This window comes from Apteryx rowi, unplaced genomic scaffold (assembly GCF_003343035.1).
Source record: "Apteryx rowi isolate R43461 unplaced genomic scaffold, aptRow1 scaffold_454, whole genome shotgun sequence".
NCBI lineage: Eukaryota > Metazoa > Chordata > Aves > Apterygiformes > Apterygidae > Apteryx > Apteryx rowi.
In genome coordinates, this window is record NW_020450710.1 from 379,778 (window position 1) to 396,257 (window position 16,480).

Sequence of the window (16,480 nt, forward strand, 5' to 3'; positions counted from 1 at the left end):
GAAGTTGTGAAATGCAATGGTTGGTTTGTGTTAAAAATACTTTTATAGAAATATTCCCCAAAATTTTCTATGAAATTCTGATGTCTAGAAAAAGCAAACACAGGACTCATTTTTTTCTTTCTCAGCACTTTTTCCCGGAGTCATAACAAGTTCCTAGAGGCTGTCTCGTGGCCTCATGGAAGCCCTGCTAAGCTGTATGCACAAGTGGGGTTCATTTCCTCTTGCTTCCTGTCACACAGTGAACTGAAAATGCTCAAGAAGCAACAGTCCGCAGCCTTTGAGAGAGGTATGCTTTCGTCAGCGAGCTGCTCGCTGGCCACCACTCATGACGTAGTCACTTGGTAAAAACAACAACTTGCAGGACAGCTTCCAGAGGTGACGCAAAAGAAGGCAAGAGAGGGGAAAGCCTTCAGTGGTCATTGGGAGTGCTCCTCTGCTGGTCCTAAAGGAAATCCAGTGTCTGAACTAGACCTGAGAGACAGGTTGGCACCGATTCTTCTGGTGGGGCCTAAATCCAAATAAATTAATTAAGTGGTTTGTATGGATTATGTTGTTGACGAGAAACAGCTTTTAGGTTTAGCAGCATTAAGGTATTACCACTGGGCAACACTGCCACTTAGCTGCTTTACCCCATCTGGGCAGTTAAAAGTACTTGGATGAATTCTCAGGCTGCCAGTGAGAAGTGGTTCCCTAAGGCAGACTTTGAAACCAATGTGAATTAAGAGATGATGGAATCAAAATGAATGGCAACCAAAGTCCTGCCTGAGGACGCTTTCTCACGTATAACATTTTTCTGCAGACATGAGGAATAACTAGGAATAACTYTGAGCATTTGGCATGCTCCCTGTGTGCGGATGTTTATGTGTGAGCGTGCATATTCGTCTGTCTGTGTGCATGTGCGTGCATCCTCTTTGTATAATAGGATGGATATCTTTGCCTGCATTTATCATGGACTTGGACTGAGTTATTCTAGATCTGTATGGTTATAACTGATGGAAGAATCTATCCAGTGTCTGTAAAAGGTCAAAAATTAGAGAGAAAACATGAATGAAACAAGTAGAAAAAAATAATTCATACATGAAAACATTGAGCATATTTTCACTGGTGGATCATTATGTAATGTAATATACAACCAAAAAATATGTAGAATAACTACAATGCTGTAGTTTTGCTCTTTGAATTATCTATTATCTCATTCTGTTATCAGCTGCAAAGAATGCAAGCTCTAAATATAGTGCACATTCAGATGCTCTGAGCTTGTGGTTTCTTGGACAAAATTCCTGTGTTCTTTGTGCTGTAGTCAGCAGTATTAGTTGAGTGAGCAGATATTGACTGTGGTATTCACGTGCAGTGAACCAGAAGCAAGCCAACTCTATAGAGGCTGCTGTCAAACTTGTTGCAGTGACCTGTGAGGTACTGGACTGTGACAGACTCCTTTTTTTTTCAGTACARTTCTTCCACTCATGTTAAATCTTGCTTCAAAGAGAACTGAAATGTTACAGTCTTAGCATTCTTTCTTTCTCTTTCTTCCTTTCTTTCATTTAAGTGTACTGGTGAGATTTCTGTGTTGTGAATTGCAAGTTCTCCCTCGAGTGAGAGTAGGTATAAAGTGGGAGAAATGCAAGCAATGAGTACATCTGTAGTGTAGGAGCAGAGAGCATCTTCATCATATTCTCGCAGAATCTTTCCCCTACTTAAACTCTCTCCTCACCCAACAAAGGCATCATGTCCTATAATTTTGGAGTATAGACTGAATTTAGTTCTGACTTTTTCCCAAAGAAGACAAAACAAAAGTGTACATAGCATCTTGTTGTTCTTTTTGTTCTCCCTCACACAACCAACTATTTATATATATATGTGTGTGTGTGTGTATTATGTATATATATGTGGATATATATGTATTTGTGTGCATATATGTAGTGGAGAACAGGCTCTGGAGCTATTGTCAGCTGTACTTCTGAGATGTGGGAGACTACCTAGCTCTCCCTTGCATATTCTGTATTATATCACGCTAGAAAAAAATGTCCTTATTCCACCCTAAGGAAAGTGCTTGGTGGGCGTTTTATTCATGTGCCTCAGGGTAGATTGGGCCTACATTTGTAACTGATGATATTGATTCATAGAGGAAATGATTTAAAGAAAAATATTATGCTGTTTGATTTTTGCTCTCGAGATGCTTTATATGTCCAAAAAAGGATTTAAGACCCTATTTTAGAATATACTTTTCATTGAAGCTAGGCACTGTGAGGTTCCTATTAACAACCAGGCAAGACTATGTTTCTTAGTCCCTTCCAGCATTGAATCTGTAAGTCTGATCCTACAGATTCATTATTACTACATTTATAATAAATTTTATAAGGTTTTTCACAGGTATTGGTAAGCTTCCGGAGACCCCACACAGGTTAGACGCACAGGCAGAACATCCTGAAGCCCATGAGTGAAGTATACAAAGCTTCTGAAGGAACTGACCTATCTTCTTCCTGAAAGCATTATTTATGAGGTACTGTGACTCTTGGTGTAAAGGATCAACAGAAAATTAGGGAGTATTTCACATGAGGGAGAATTTCTAAACATATCAGATTTAAGTGGCTATATCTTTAAAGATATACATCTTTCACTGCTGTATCTCCTGTTGAAATTCAGCCTAGATTTATCATGGCTTTTTCAGTGGCCTGTGTAAGAGAAGATTGATAGTCTAGTCCAGTTTATAGAGGCTACCAACACAAATAGCCCCATTTAACAACATTCTAGACAGTTTTGGCGGGGAGGGCAGGAACCGAATGACCATGGGCAATCAGATGTTCTCTGCTTCACTGTGGAAGATCACTGTCAATGTACATCATCAAGACAATACCAAGAAAGCTTGTGTGGCTCACCTCTGTCTTGTTTTGCTGTACTCATTCCATGGACATCAGACTTCCATTTTGACACCTTTTTTAGGAATTACGTTTATACTCATGCCATTAGATAAAAATGAATAGCAGAGATGGTTAGCAAATGTATAGGCCGTCCTGCTGTCGCTGCTGTGTTTCTTGCTGGCCAGTCTGTTCCCTTTGAGGTTTTCATCTGTACCCATAGTTACCTGTTCTGTTTAGAGAACTAATAATAATTCCAGTATTTAAACAGTGCTTTTAATTCAAAGACTTCAAAATTGTATTTCATACTTCTCTAAAAATATGTAGCCAGAACATTCGTTTGTGTTGCACTTAATGCTTGTTTTTTCACATACTTTCCCCTGTAACATTAGAAATAGTCTTCCCAGCCCATTTCTGGTTCTGGAGATATACTTGTTGAAAGGCACAACTTTGCCCAAGGAAGGCTTACTTAACTCCAGTTTTGTGAACAAATAAAGCAAGAACTTAGTGTGAAGTCTTTGTCACTTGTTTCTTCCGAAGGCTGTGGTGTTCCAGTCATTATATATTCAAAGGTATTGAGAACTGACTTGTAGTGCAGATTATGTAGTATCACAATGGTTTTCAATGCCTGCAAGATCAAATAAGGAGACTGGCCTGTGTGAGAAAAAAATTCTTAGCCTAACATAAGAACTTAGTGTTTTCCTGCTCTGATTTGGTTGCACTCCAGTTGGCCAGCCCCCCACAACAGGGCCTTTGATACTGGCAGAGAAAATACAGGAAGTGACTATCAGCAAAAATATCTCCTTTCCCCCTCCTAGCTTGCATTTAACAGCATTCACCTTTAATATAAGTTGTGCTTACTATAGTTGAGAATCCTGCCACTCTAATGGCTGTTGATGCTAATTTTTTCCTTGCCTGCTATTTGCAGTGGTGCTTGGGGGATGGGAGAATGTTGTCCTCCAGTTTCCCAATAAGCTGTGCTTATGGATTGCCTGGAAACAGTTGTGTTTTCATAGGGCCAGTTCTTGAATGGCAGTCCTAGGTACAGCATATATATACTATACACATGGTACAGTCACTGAGTTGTATTAATAAGAGCCACCCTCAAACTGGCTTTTCTTCCCAAAATTGACATTCATGGATTGGTCCAGGTGGTGGTGGTGGTGGGGGTTCGGCAAATAGCCTATTTATTTTATACAGACATAAATTTCTGTACATCTGTATACATTTTTTACTGCAGGTAGTACTTTTAGGTGAGAAATTCTAGCTGGGACTTTCTCTGTTCAGTAATAGTCACTAATTCTTGTGAATATCAATTTTGGGCTGTCTGCTAATATTAGTATAGAGATGAGAAGCAAATCCAGCCATAATTCAGCAGAAGTGATTAATGCTGAACCTTCACATTGCCGTTTCTGTCAGGATTATAGTCCTTTAAAGTTAGAATTTTAGTCAAATGTTCCCTTCACAACCAAATTTAAGTAGCAAGTGCTACTTAAGTATTCAGTATTCAGGTATTCAGTAACTGAATTTGTCTTTTGTTATTGCCAGCTTGCTTTTTTTTTAAACAGTTCAAGATCTTATTTTAGCATATAAAATTAGAATTGAAACAAAAGCTTTCTCTCTTTCCCTTTCTCGTCCCTCAAATCTCTGTTCCATAATATTGTGGATGTGACTTGCAGTAGATGTTTGAAATGAAATGTGAGGGGTTGGTTTTGTTTCATTTTTGAATTTGGAAAAAGAATGTTTCTTGGCATCACAAAACAGACATTGAAGAGAGTGTTCATTTCAGGTAACATGAGAGGCTTTTCAGGTACTTTGCTAGGATAAAGAATGCCTTCTTTACTTACTCCTTAGTGGAAGGAGTTAAGGGAAGAAGAGAAGCTCGAATTTGCTGAAACAATAGTAAGCATAACATTCTCAAGTGCTGGGTAGAGAAGGCTTATAAAAATGATCAAAAGAATTAAATGAGGAGAGAGATACTATTAAGTACTGGAGAAGCCTAGTTCTCTAAAAATTTCAATACATTAAATTAGGGGGGGCAATAGCCCATTAGTTGAAAATACTGTTTTTTAAGAAAACAATATTTGTGAAATTCATATATCAGCTGATTTCAAAGTTTCATTTTACTGTCACCCATCATACCTATCACAAGAAAAACTTGGCATGAATATAACATGAGGTTTGTTGAGATTTAGGACCAGAGTCAACCTCCTCTTTCTGGTCAGGTGATCTCCCTGGTGGATACAGTAATCTGGTCCTCACACTGCAGGAGTGGATCCTAATTAGCAAAGCCCAGTTCTTCCTGAGCGGGTATTGGTGCCCATCAGTGGGAGTGGTTGTTTGCCTGCAGGCTGCATGCTGTTCTGATCTGAGAATAGTAAAAAGATAAACCAGAAGTAATTGCAGAAATTATTTTAACTCTCTTCTTAGCTTTGTACCATTTGGATGTTTTTCTTCTTCTCCCACTCATGCATACGTGTATATATATGTGCACTTTCTCTTTTGTGCATAACAACTTCAAGGTTATTTTTTAAATACCTTCAGACATTTTCTGAGTGTTTTTGAACCAGTGCACCATTCACGGGTGTGTTTGCTTGTGTAGAGGTCTTCTCTGATGAGGTGTTTGTCATATGCACCCACTGAAGTTTCAGTGTACTCAGCCATTAGAAAAGCCACTATTTGAGCGTCTTTGTTTTCTTTGTTGAGCTGTTTATTTTGCTTTCTTCCCACACAGTTCCCTGGCCTCACTCTGACAACTGCTTTTCTGCATGAATTACATTCCTCGGGGCCGCAAGTCTCCTAATTCTTCCAGTCGATTTGATTCCTGCCTGTGTGATTAGTCCTCTGCTCCAACACACAGTTGGTCTTTGCCAAGCAAACTGCTTGCTAAGTGCCTTTAACATGAAGTCCTAACTACATTTTTTAACCTCATTAGTGTGTAGGGCACTGCTTCATTCCAGCTTAATAACCTGGCCACTATTGAATCATCACTTGCTCCAAAACAGGCTACAAAAAGGTTACCTAAATTGTCTGGTTTTCTTTTCATATGACTGTGCTTTTGCCAGATAACAGTCAGTGTCTTTAAACACATGTCCAGTTTTAGCATAAAAATCACTGTTTGAAAGAAAACCCATCAATTCTGTTTGAGGTAGATACGCGATACTGAGAAATTTCGTATTTGTATGTTCAAAAAGATTCCCAGCATCTGTTTTGAAATAGTGATTCTAAGTAAATAAACCTATCAGAAAATGTGATTTGGGGGGAAAAGGGGAATAAAGGGTTTCGGGAGCAGATAAAATTCTTACTTGATTGAGCTTTGTAGGCACAAAGATCCCATCTTACCAGTTTAAATACAGACTTCTGCTGTAACACTGGATTTGCACCAATGCAGCCATGGTCTGCCTTGGTTCAGTTTGTTCTACAGGGTCAAATTTTAGTTGAACATCTAATCACTGAAATTTAGATTTCAGATGCAATTGCCTGTAAATTTGAATGGGAAAGATATTATAGGACTTACTTGTAAATATACTAGAAAAATAAAGGTTTCCTAAGAAGACAGGGTAAAGAAAGCAGGTACTGGGTCACATGCCACTTGTGACGGTGCATTTGTGCAGTTGCATAGCAGAGCCACTCAAAGGGTGAGACTTCATGATTAATGGTGTTTATTCTTGACAGAAGCCTCCTTTATTTATCTGCAATACAGTTTAGTGATTTTATCAGTCACCTGAATGAAAAATATTCAGTCATACCAATATTGCAGTGTAAATTGAGTAGAGTCACTTTTTATTATATCTTTCAGCCTTATCATCTACACAGTAATTTTCTAGCAGGGGTTTGATATAGAAAGGCTGGATTTAGCTGTATTTGACACAAAGCCTCTTCAATTTCCCCTAAAAGTTCAGGCTACTCTTAGAAATGTGTATAAATATATATATAAAACCCTCTTATCCAAGCAATTTCAGGATTTGAAAGAATAAAGATAAAATGCACAAACCTGGCTGTGAGAAATGTTGTTAATATGAAAACATCTAATAGCTCTGAAGCCACTGGTGAAATGCTCTTTAGTGTTTAAGCTTGTGGCTTAGTGCAGTTCTTTTTGCATGGCTACGTAGTCCGACTTTCTTCTAATCAATCATCATCCAAGTCCAATCAGCATACAGGCAGAGCCTATCGTTCATCCTGGGTGTAATTTCAGAGTTGAAGACTATAATGGCCACATACAGCACATTAGTCACTGCGATAACAGCTAGTGGCACTCCTGAGGAAGGGGGAGGATGGGGGAGAAGGGGAATAAAATTCTTTTCATTCTCACAGTGCATTAGTGAAATAGGAGCAAATGTTAAACAAATGTTTATTCAATTAGCTAACTTAACAGCATTAAGTGTGAGAAAGCTGGTGACACTCCTTTGACATGCTCTTTTGGGGGAGGAGAGGAAGGGGAAAGGGAAGGAAGAAAGGGGTAACAGAATGCAGACAGGATTTATGTATGTCCACATATTCATATGATGGTGCCTCTGTGGTTAAACACTTCAAGAGATGGCAGGCCCTGCCTGTAACCAAGAGAAGGCTAAAATTTGAATAGCAAATGGGACCACCTCTAGAGCATTGAAAGAGGATTGTAGAGCACAGAAGTTTGCTGTAGGATTGCGACTAGTAATTTCATTGTCCAATCTTTTATTAATAACAACAGATAATTAGTATGCTGTAGACCTTTTCGATTTTCCTGCTGCATTTTGTGCAACAACATAGTTTAAAGATGGAATGGTATATGGGAGTCCATGACATTCTCTCCTCTAAAGTGTAGCAACACTTTCCCTGAGCTTATTCAACATTTGCTTCTAGCATGAGTATATTTTATACTTGTGATTAAGAGCTGTGCATCAAATATAACATTGATGCATTATCCTTGATATATTAATGACAACAAGTCAATTGGCTTGGAAGCAGATGAAGAGAGAGGAAGAAAAATTTACCAGCACTGATATTGGGATATGCTATGTAGGTATAGGATCTATCTGCAGTTCACGGAAGTCAGTGTGAACTGAGTGAAGTAAGGCTCTACCAAAAACAACCAATGGAAATCACAACATGTCCTGTTATAGCATTACTTTTTATTGTTTACATTACTGTAATGTCTAACAGCTCTGTGCAGGATCAGAGCTCTGTTGAGTGCTGTGCAAATATAAGGAGCTCTTCCAGGAAGAGCTCACATCAAACTGCTTTGGCAAACGAACGCTGGTGAATCTTACTGTGACGATTTTAGGTGTTACCAGCCCCCGTTGTTTTCCTCACCCATTCTCTGAAGATTATCTCTTGTCTCTCAGCAGGGTCAGAATGTGTGCTTTTGCCCTATTTGCAGCCTGATAACTCTGCTCTAGCTCACCCAAATTGGGTGCTCAGAATTTGCACCAAAGTGGTTAGAGGCAGAGACATGCTGCCTATGCTATAGGGGGGCAGTCATTTCTGGGAGGGACATCAGCTAGGTAACTGGGGGCAGTAAAAACTTCACAGCCACTTCAAAATTTGCTAGAGGATGTCTGTTAGAAGCCTAGAAGGCAAGTGGCATTTGAAGGGAGTAGTTACAATCAGTCACACTTCTGTATGTTTGCACTCTTTATTCGTACAAGCAAAGAAATTGCCAGGTAAATCCATATAGTCCTTCYCCTAGTTGCCAGTTTCTTTTCAGCGTTGCTGAGAAGGATTTGAAGGAAGAAGAGGCAATGATCTGAAGGGCCTATCAGGCTGGAACATCCCATAAGGAAAAGCCAGCTGGAAAGTGTTTCAGAGATGTGTTGGGAGGTAGATGACAAGCTGTTGGCAGAATGTAAGGAACAAAAAAAGGAGAGGCAGGTTGTTACGGAGAGGTTACCATTATGGGAGGGTGAAAATAAGAAGCCTAATCTTGATTTGGAGAAATATTGAGAGATGATACATCGTTTTCTATGTGTTTTGCAAAACAGAAAAAAAATCCATCAAAACTTTATCTTGATACATTTAAGGAGCACATTACACAAGACTTTGATCAAGACTTGTGTAATCAAGAAATGACTATACTTTGACTCAGTGGCATCTGAAGCAGCAGTTGCCTACTGCAGTCAATACAGAACAGAGGTGTTACTTTGGGATGAAATTCACCAGTGTTACAGCTGACCCGGTGCCCCCAAAATATTAAACAATGGAATGAATATTCACTGTTTATTACAGTGTAACCTCTTCTCAAATGAATCAACAAACTTGTGGTTGGGCTATTTTTATGGAGCAGCAGAGAAAGAATGTAGGAAGTTGGATCTGTTTTCAGGCAGTTCATCAGTTGAAAAATAGGAATAGAGTCACTGATTAAGAATTTGGTGCATTGATTAATGTAACCAATTTTTAACTGTAACTACATGATGTTAACACTTCCCAAAGAAGGAAAGGTGAACCAGAGTAATACTCTTTTGCTGTGGGTCATCAGCAAATCATCTGGTGTAATTTCCAGCAGCATGAACATCCCTTGTACAGTCACTTGTATCTTTTTCTCTTCAACGGTACATTCTAACTTTATGAGGGAGAATCACCTTACTCTAACCCAAAGTGAGCTTGTTTGTATATTTTATGAATTTGCATTCCAGAACTGCACATGTTGTGTAAGGCATCATCCCTGTCTCAACAAGAAAATATTAATAACATAGTATCTCTTAGTTTGACTTTTCCATTGTAGATACCCAGCACTTTCTAAATGCTTTACCACAGTTTTACAGATGGGGAAACAGCAGAAGAGGAAGTCAACAGACTTGTCCAAGGTTGCACAGCAGATAAGTGATGGAACCCAAAATAGAGCTTGCGTACCTTAAATCCTGATCTACTTCCTTTTATATCTAAATTCCATATTCCCTGACCCATTCTTTTATGTACATATACCCACTGTATGGAAGGTAGCTACAAAATATGATTCTATGACTTTGTCTTGGGTTGAAGCCATTGAATTGCTTTCCTATATTGACTACGGTTCCAGGATGAATTTTGGAGGAAAAGCAAGCAAAATACTGACTAATTGTTAGAGCATGGAAAGGGCTACAGAAAATCAAAGTTCTTTCTCCTATTAGTACTTACATGACTTACCGTGTTTTCCCTCTTCTTCATTTCCCCCATTAGGAAAATATAGATAACAATGCTTACCTTTTTGTAGCGCTTGGAGCTCTTTCCCATGAAAAGTGCTCTGACATTTCCATGTATTCAATTAATTGTAATTCTTAAAGCATTATAAATCATTTGCTTAGTTTTCCTGATTCCAAAAATGCAGTACAGCAGCTTTGAAGCAGTCAGTGATTTTTTTAATGAAAAATTTTAATTAAGGGAATGGACTGCTTATTTTAGCACATGATTTCTTAAAAAGTTTAATTATGGAAAGGTATTCTTATTATAGATTTCTCATATATTTATGGTTTTGATTGTTTACAAATTCAACTAGATGTGCAAAGAGAGAAGGAGCTGACAGCTGTGGGATGCCATTTGAAAAACAGTCAGTGCTGGCCTAATTCTTGTTGTATTGAAATGAGTGGAAGTTTTACAGGTGGCTCTCAGGAGGCTAGAATTAGCTCAGCATTTTGTGCTTATGAAGATCTTATCCATGATCACTTAAAGACTTTATCAATTAAGTCAATGGAAAATTTGCCATTGATTCCAGCTTATATAGGGCTGAGCCCTACAATAGCTGCTAAAGGTTTTGAGAAGCAGAATGATTATTTGGCTTGTTATTTTCTTGTATTGTTCAGGTATATAAAAAGCTGCCTAAGCCTGTTGTATCAAACACCTACAACTGTGTACGTGCTTGTAACTCTGAGGAATAATTTGATCATTTTGGCTAATCACAGCTATTAGAATTGTTATCTCTTGTATTTTCACGATCAGGCCCTACTTTCTTAGAATTGAGTTTTCTTAATAAGAAAACCTTTGTCAGCCAGTTAATGACTGCTTGTGCCGAAGGGTCAATCTGTACACACAACTGTAGTATTAAGCAAACAGTCATTTAACGTGGGAGATATTACAAAAGGAATTCAGCTGTGTGCTTTAGAATAGGACTATCTAAGTAACAAGAAAGTACTTATTGTTATTTCATCCTCCAGGATCTACTAGAAATAAAAGCACCAATGTTTTTGGGGTAGCCATCAGAAGATTACTCCAGAAAAAAAATCGTAGGCAGTTTAGTGAGTTTAACATTTTTCAATTTTCCAGGCGGCACTGAATTGAACAGATACCAGAGGAACAGCATGGATATCGTTGGTATGAGAGTTATGCCATCAATGCTTGCTCCAGCATTGAATAACGTACTGTTAAATGATTAAATATCGAGGTTTGAACTTTGACACTTTCATAATATACCAAGATGGATGAAAAGGCAATAATAAATTAGGTTATGTTACAATTTTTCATCCCACTTCGTTGACAAGCTTTGTTCTGCGAGACAGATTATTGTTCCATCTGTAACCTCAGCTCAGTGTCATATTTACAATGTTATAGTTAAGGATCACTTGCTGTTTTCAATATAAATGTATTTTTCAACAGATTCATTAAAGAGCCATTTAAAAATTTATCACGACAAAACTTGGCATTAAAATTTCCAGTCCTGGAGTTATAGTTTCCTCTAAAATCAGGAAATGCTTAAATCACCATGATTTTCTTTTAAAGATAGGTTGTGCTTAAAAAAGTTTTTTGTCTAAGAACAGCTTATAGCAATTTGGAAGCCATTTATGACAGCTCACTTCTCCAACACCAAACCAACCTCAGAATTTTGATCCAGATTTTCCTGTGACACAGATCTTTGCAGCTGTCCTGAGTGGCTTTAAATTGGCTTTAAATTTAGAGAACACTACTGTTGCAGGAGCTCTCTCTGACAAGGATGGAGGTAGCATTATATCTCTGGGCCCACTGTACTTTTCACAGTTGCAAGAGAGGCAGAAACAGGCCTTATTTGCCCTGACCAACCTCACCTGGGACCTCCACCCACATCCTCTGCCCAGGACACCCACTTAAGCTCAGGCCTAGGCCTTCAGTCCTGGTCTAAGCTATATTGTAGGTGTACCTGTCTCTGGCCCTGCCTCCTAGGTGGGATGGGTCCTAGATGGGTCCTGTGATGGACCTATGCAGTAGATAGCTGCTCCCCTAGATGGACCCATCAGACCTATGTTGTAGGTTGTCTGCAGTTCTGTCTTTGGTGCTGTCTCCTGGATGGACTTTGGACCCATGTTGCAGTGTTTTCTCCAGTCCTGTCTCTGGCCCCATTGCCTTTTGCTCCTGACTGGAGCCCCTGGACCTGGTTCATTACTTTGCCTTGTTTTGGACATTCTTGTCCTTATGAAGAGTTCATCCATTGCAGCAGTAAGCAATAGACCTAAGTGACACACCATTTTCAGCAATAATAAGTGAAATCTTATATATAGCTCATCTGTAGTTCAGCAGTAGCTAAAACAAAGTCTTTGACAGCAGCTTTCCACATTTTGATTTTCCATGATTGAATTTGCAGCTGCTGAACTGATGTGACTACGTAAATTTTGAAGACTGTGTTTAGGCATCTCTGTAACGTTCATCAAGCAAAATGTCATGACTAATAGGCAAAAATGCACTTGCTTGCCCTTACACTGATCTCACTGTCTTGGCATATGTGTGCCATTCTCCTGCTGAATAGTTGAGACTCTCCAGAGTGTCAGAATCTGGAGGGGGAGAAGTTGGCAGACTGGGGATGAGGTAGGTAGTAGCAAGTCCTGCGTTAGGTATGGAAGTTGTCATTTACAGTATTTTGTCACCTTAATGATGACAAGGAAGGGAGTCTGGACAGAAAGGAGAGCACATGGTGGGCTCTGTGCTTCCATTGTGGAAGAACAATACTGCTGTAGTATTGACTTTGTATGTCTTTAGCAGTTATTTAGAAAACTTCTGTTTCCCAAGGACCAGTCTACAGATTGTTCCCAGAGGAGGGAGAAGGCACCTTCACAGCCCTGTTCTCTGCAGCTTTTCTTTTACATCAGAGGTGTAGATGTAATCAGGGTTACTGAAAAGAATAGTAAAATCAGCTTAAAGTGCCATTATAAAAGTTGCAGTGATAAAACACAGCCTTATGATTGTTTTTACGCCAAACCTGGAAATGTCCAACTTCAAAGAGCTATTGAAAGTATAATAGGCTGTGTATTAAATTTGAGTTGCCAGGATCTCTGGGGGTAGACACAGAGGTCCTGATTCAGAAAAGAACTTGCATCTGCTCACCTCCCTCTTTGAAGTAAACCATAGCACTTTAAGTATGTTGTTGAACAGGAATAGAATTACCACATGTGTGAGATATTAAGCACTTGCAGAAGAACTTCACTGGGTCATGGCCCAAATGCTACAGTGATGACTGCTACGGGGAAACAGAGATTTGATGCTGCCAAGAGATGATTAGGCATAAAGATGTTACCAGTTTATGAAAATCTTTATGAAATCTTCACATTTCTCCTCAAAAGTCTCCAGTAGATGATGAGCTGGACACTTTTCTAAGGAAAACTCCTCTGTACAGGAGATGATGCAGAACAAGTTCCACACTCACATGGCAAAGAAAGGCAAGGCTGAAAATAACTGGTCCCGAGTTTACAAATGAGGCATAAAGTTTCAAGCAGTATCACTGAAAATATACCTGCCTTTTTTTCTGCTGAAGTCTCATTGTGTCCCGTGAAGTAGCCTCAGACCCAACACAGAGCACCATGCGCCGAGGCTAGTGATTTAGTACATGTGAGGTCAAAATTATGGTGGGGATTGCCACCCATTTCTAGTGGTCTGAAGATTGTCACTGAATAAGTGTCTGCAGAGCTGATCCTGGTCTTTATTATTTGTCTGTTATTTATGAAGGACAAAAGTCATTCTTTATTGGTACACAAAGCACACCATGGTTGCAATATAAGATTAGATGCAGTGCTGGAAAGCAACAGTTAATAATAAGTGTGTTTGGCTGTGCCCTTTCTAAAGGTCATTTTTTAGTTCGAAGAAGGGAGTTAAACAAATGCAAATACAAAACAATACATTCTAAAGATGTTCTTAGTGAAGTTTATCATGGAAGGGAAGGAAGGGAAGAATATGTGACATTTATTGGAATAAATCGGGAGTGCTCAGACAGTGGGAGCTGAGAGCAGATGAAGGAAGGAGGGAAAATGGGACTGCTGTGAAAGGAGGGTCCAGAAACACAGAGGAATGAGAGAAGTGCAAGCTGGAAGTGAGTAAGAAGTTAGCAGCATGTTAAATCAGACATTGGAGAGATTAGCAGATGTCAGAGTGCAGAGCTGGGAATTTTATATGGAATCTGATGACTTCTTATTTCTGCCTCAGATAATACTGCTTATATACCTGCTGTTGATTGATGTTACCCAGATTGGCGTTTTTTTCTTTACTGTCCTCAGAAAACTGTGAGGAACTCAGAGGAGTGGAGAGAGAGGACGAAGCAAGACTGAGGAGGAGGAGAAGCAGTTGAGTCCCAGTGTCCTTGAATGGCTCCCATTGGATCTGGAGGGAGAAGCCGACAGCCTGGCTCTTAATCTTGTTCCTGCTGCTGCATTTGGCTGTTGGCCAGTTGGAGAGTGAATCATTGAGAATAATGTAGACTTTCAGCCTTCTTGCAAAATCTGTTGAAGAGTTTTCTGTTCGATATGCACCAGATAATGTCAGGGCTCTTGCCCACATTCTGTTTGGGTTTCTAACTGTTTTTGAGTTGAGATCACATTAGAAAAAATAGTTTGTAAAATGACGTTGTGAGCTTCCAAACTTAGTTTCTTCATTACTGGTGTATTGAATTTTCTCAATCTAACCAATCAAACTACTATGTTCTCCTCACTATGGGAATAGGAAATTTACCCTGTAATGTGATATTCAGCTGTGGTATTTTTGCTTCTTACATCACCACGAGCTTTCAGGGTTCTGCATTCCACACTTGGTCTGACAAGGAACCACAGGACTAGTTAATTCCTTATGGCTGTTCAGGTTTTACAGTACCAAGAGGAATAAAACTTTGTTTCAGCTGAAAACAAAGATGCTTCAAAAACATGCAGAGTAAAGGTGCTTTGAGGAAAGCAGATGCCTGTTTTGCACAGTGATGTAAAACCACTTCTGATTTCTGGTTCTAAGTGCATTTTAAACACACTGAATGCTTATTGGTGACTGGCTAGGTTTCTTGTGGATAATTTGCTTGGGTGCCAAAGAAATGATTTTGTTGCCGGCATCTGTTGTTAACACACATTTACAAATGTGTAAACAGTTGTGTAGTTGTGTAACAAACTCTGGAGCTAGGAGGTATTTTCATATGTGTAAGGCTAAACAGGCTTACCTTGCAGAAAGCCTTATGAGAGCAAGAAAGACACTAAAGCCAAATAAGGAAGGGAGGGGAATAGAAGGAGAAAAGCATAACAGGAAAAATCTTTATTCCCCAGATTTTATGAGGCTTCATGGATTTTGTTCCAGGGAAGTTAGTGTCCTGTTAGGAATGCATAACTTTGATCTTTGTCCCACTCAWACATTAGTGTTTCCGAGCCAATAGTGGGGCAGAACTGGCTCTTACATCAGATTATGTTCTGTTAGCCTTTTAGGTGACGACAACTATCCCCATTGATCGCGGTATGCGTATGTTAAAAGAAAAAAAAATATTTCTTGTTTTATTATTCTTTGTAAGCCAGCAGCATCAAAGGAACAGGCTACCCTCACTGCTCTCACAGCTGCTGCCTGTGTCTGTGCTGTATATACGGTAAATTAATTGGAAAAAAAGGGACAAAAAGGCATTTAGTTCAGGTCAACCAGTTGGACTACAGCAAATGCATGACAGGCTTAATCATTATCTTTTGCCAAAGAGCAGGTTGGCAAGGGCAGGCACTCCAACCCCTTCTGATGAAATTTGGACTCTTTCCAGTGCCTTTGGAGCCTGGCTACTGTGTTAGAAGGCTTTCCACACAGGGCCCAGGCGCTGTCATATCGTTTGGGTGTGATGATGGGGGGGTTGCGACAGGTTATTTGTCCTTTATCAGCTGTGAACTCAAGCTTCAGCCTTGGTTCATCACAGCTTCATACATGTAGTCTGAGAAGGCAGCACAGCTCTCCCTTCTTAAGAGTGATGTAGGTCTTGTAGAAGTACTGTGGTCTTGTAGAAGGCATCAGATAGTCTCTGGAGCCACTCTAAAAACAAACATATGGGGCAATCTTTGTTCCTTTGCCACCAAGTTTTTGGCATCTTTCATGGGAAGGGTCATCAACAAAAAAAGCTCCAAAGGATCCAGCTGTCTTAATGGCTTACAAACTTTGAGTTTTCTGAAATTATTTCTGTATAAATGTGCAATCTTACACTTCCAGGAAGGGTAAGTTGGCAAATCAAGGGAGTGGGCACAGTGTAACTCTCAAAGTTTTTTTCCAGTAGACATGTAGTTTTGAAGTTGTGATTCAGCATTTCAGTATGTCCTCCAAAGTGCAGCAATAATTAATATGTGGTGCATGGGGTGCATATTTCACACAATTAAAGTCATTTTCTGCTGAACTCCATGGGGAAAAGGTATTGAGGGGTGTAAAGTTTAAACCAAAAATAAGCTCATGTTAAAACTGGTCAGAGAAATGTTGCTTATAATGGGTACAGAAAAGAACTCATT

The 16,480-nt window shown here is 39.4% G+C and overlaps 1 protein-coding gene across 3 annotated transcripts in view; it reads left to right on the forward strand.

Annotated features, from left to right (window-relative positions):
* GLI3 (GLI family zinc finger 3) overlaps positions 1-16,480 on the forward strand; it is a 198,394-nt gene that overhangs the window by 110,137 nt on the left and 71,777 nt on the right. The window lies entirely within an intron of this gene.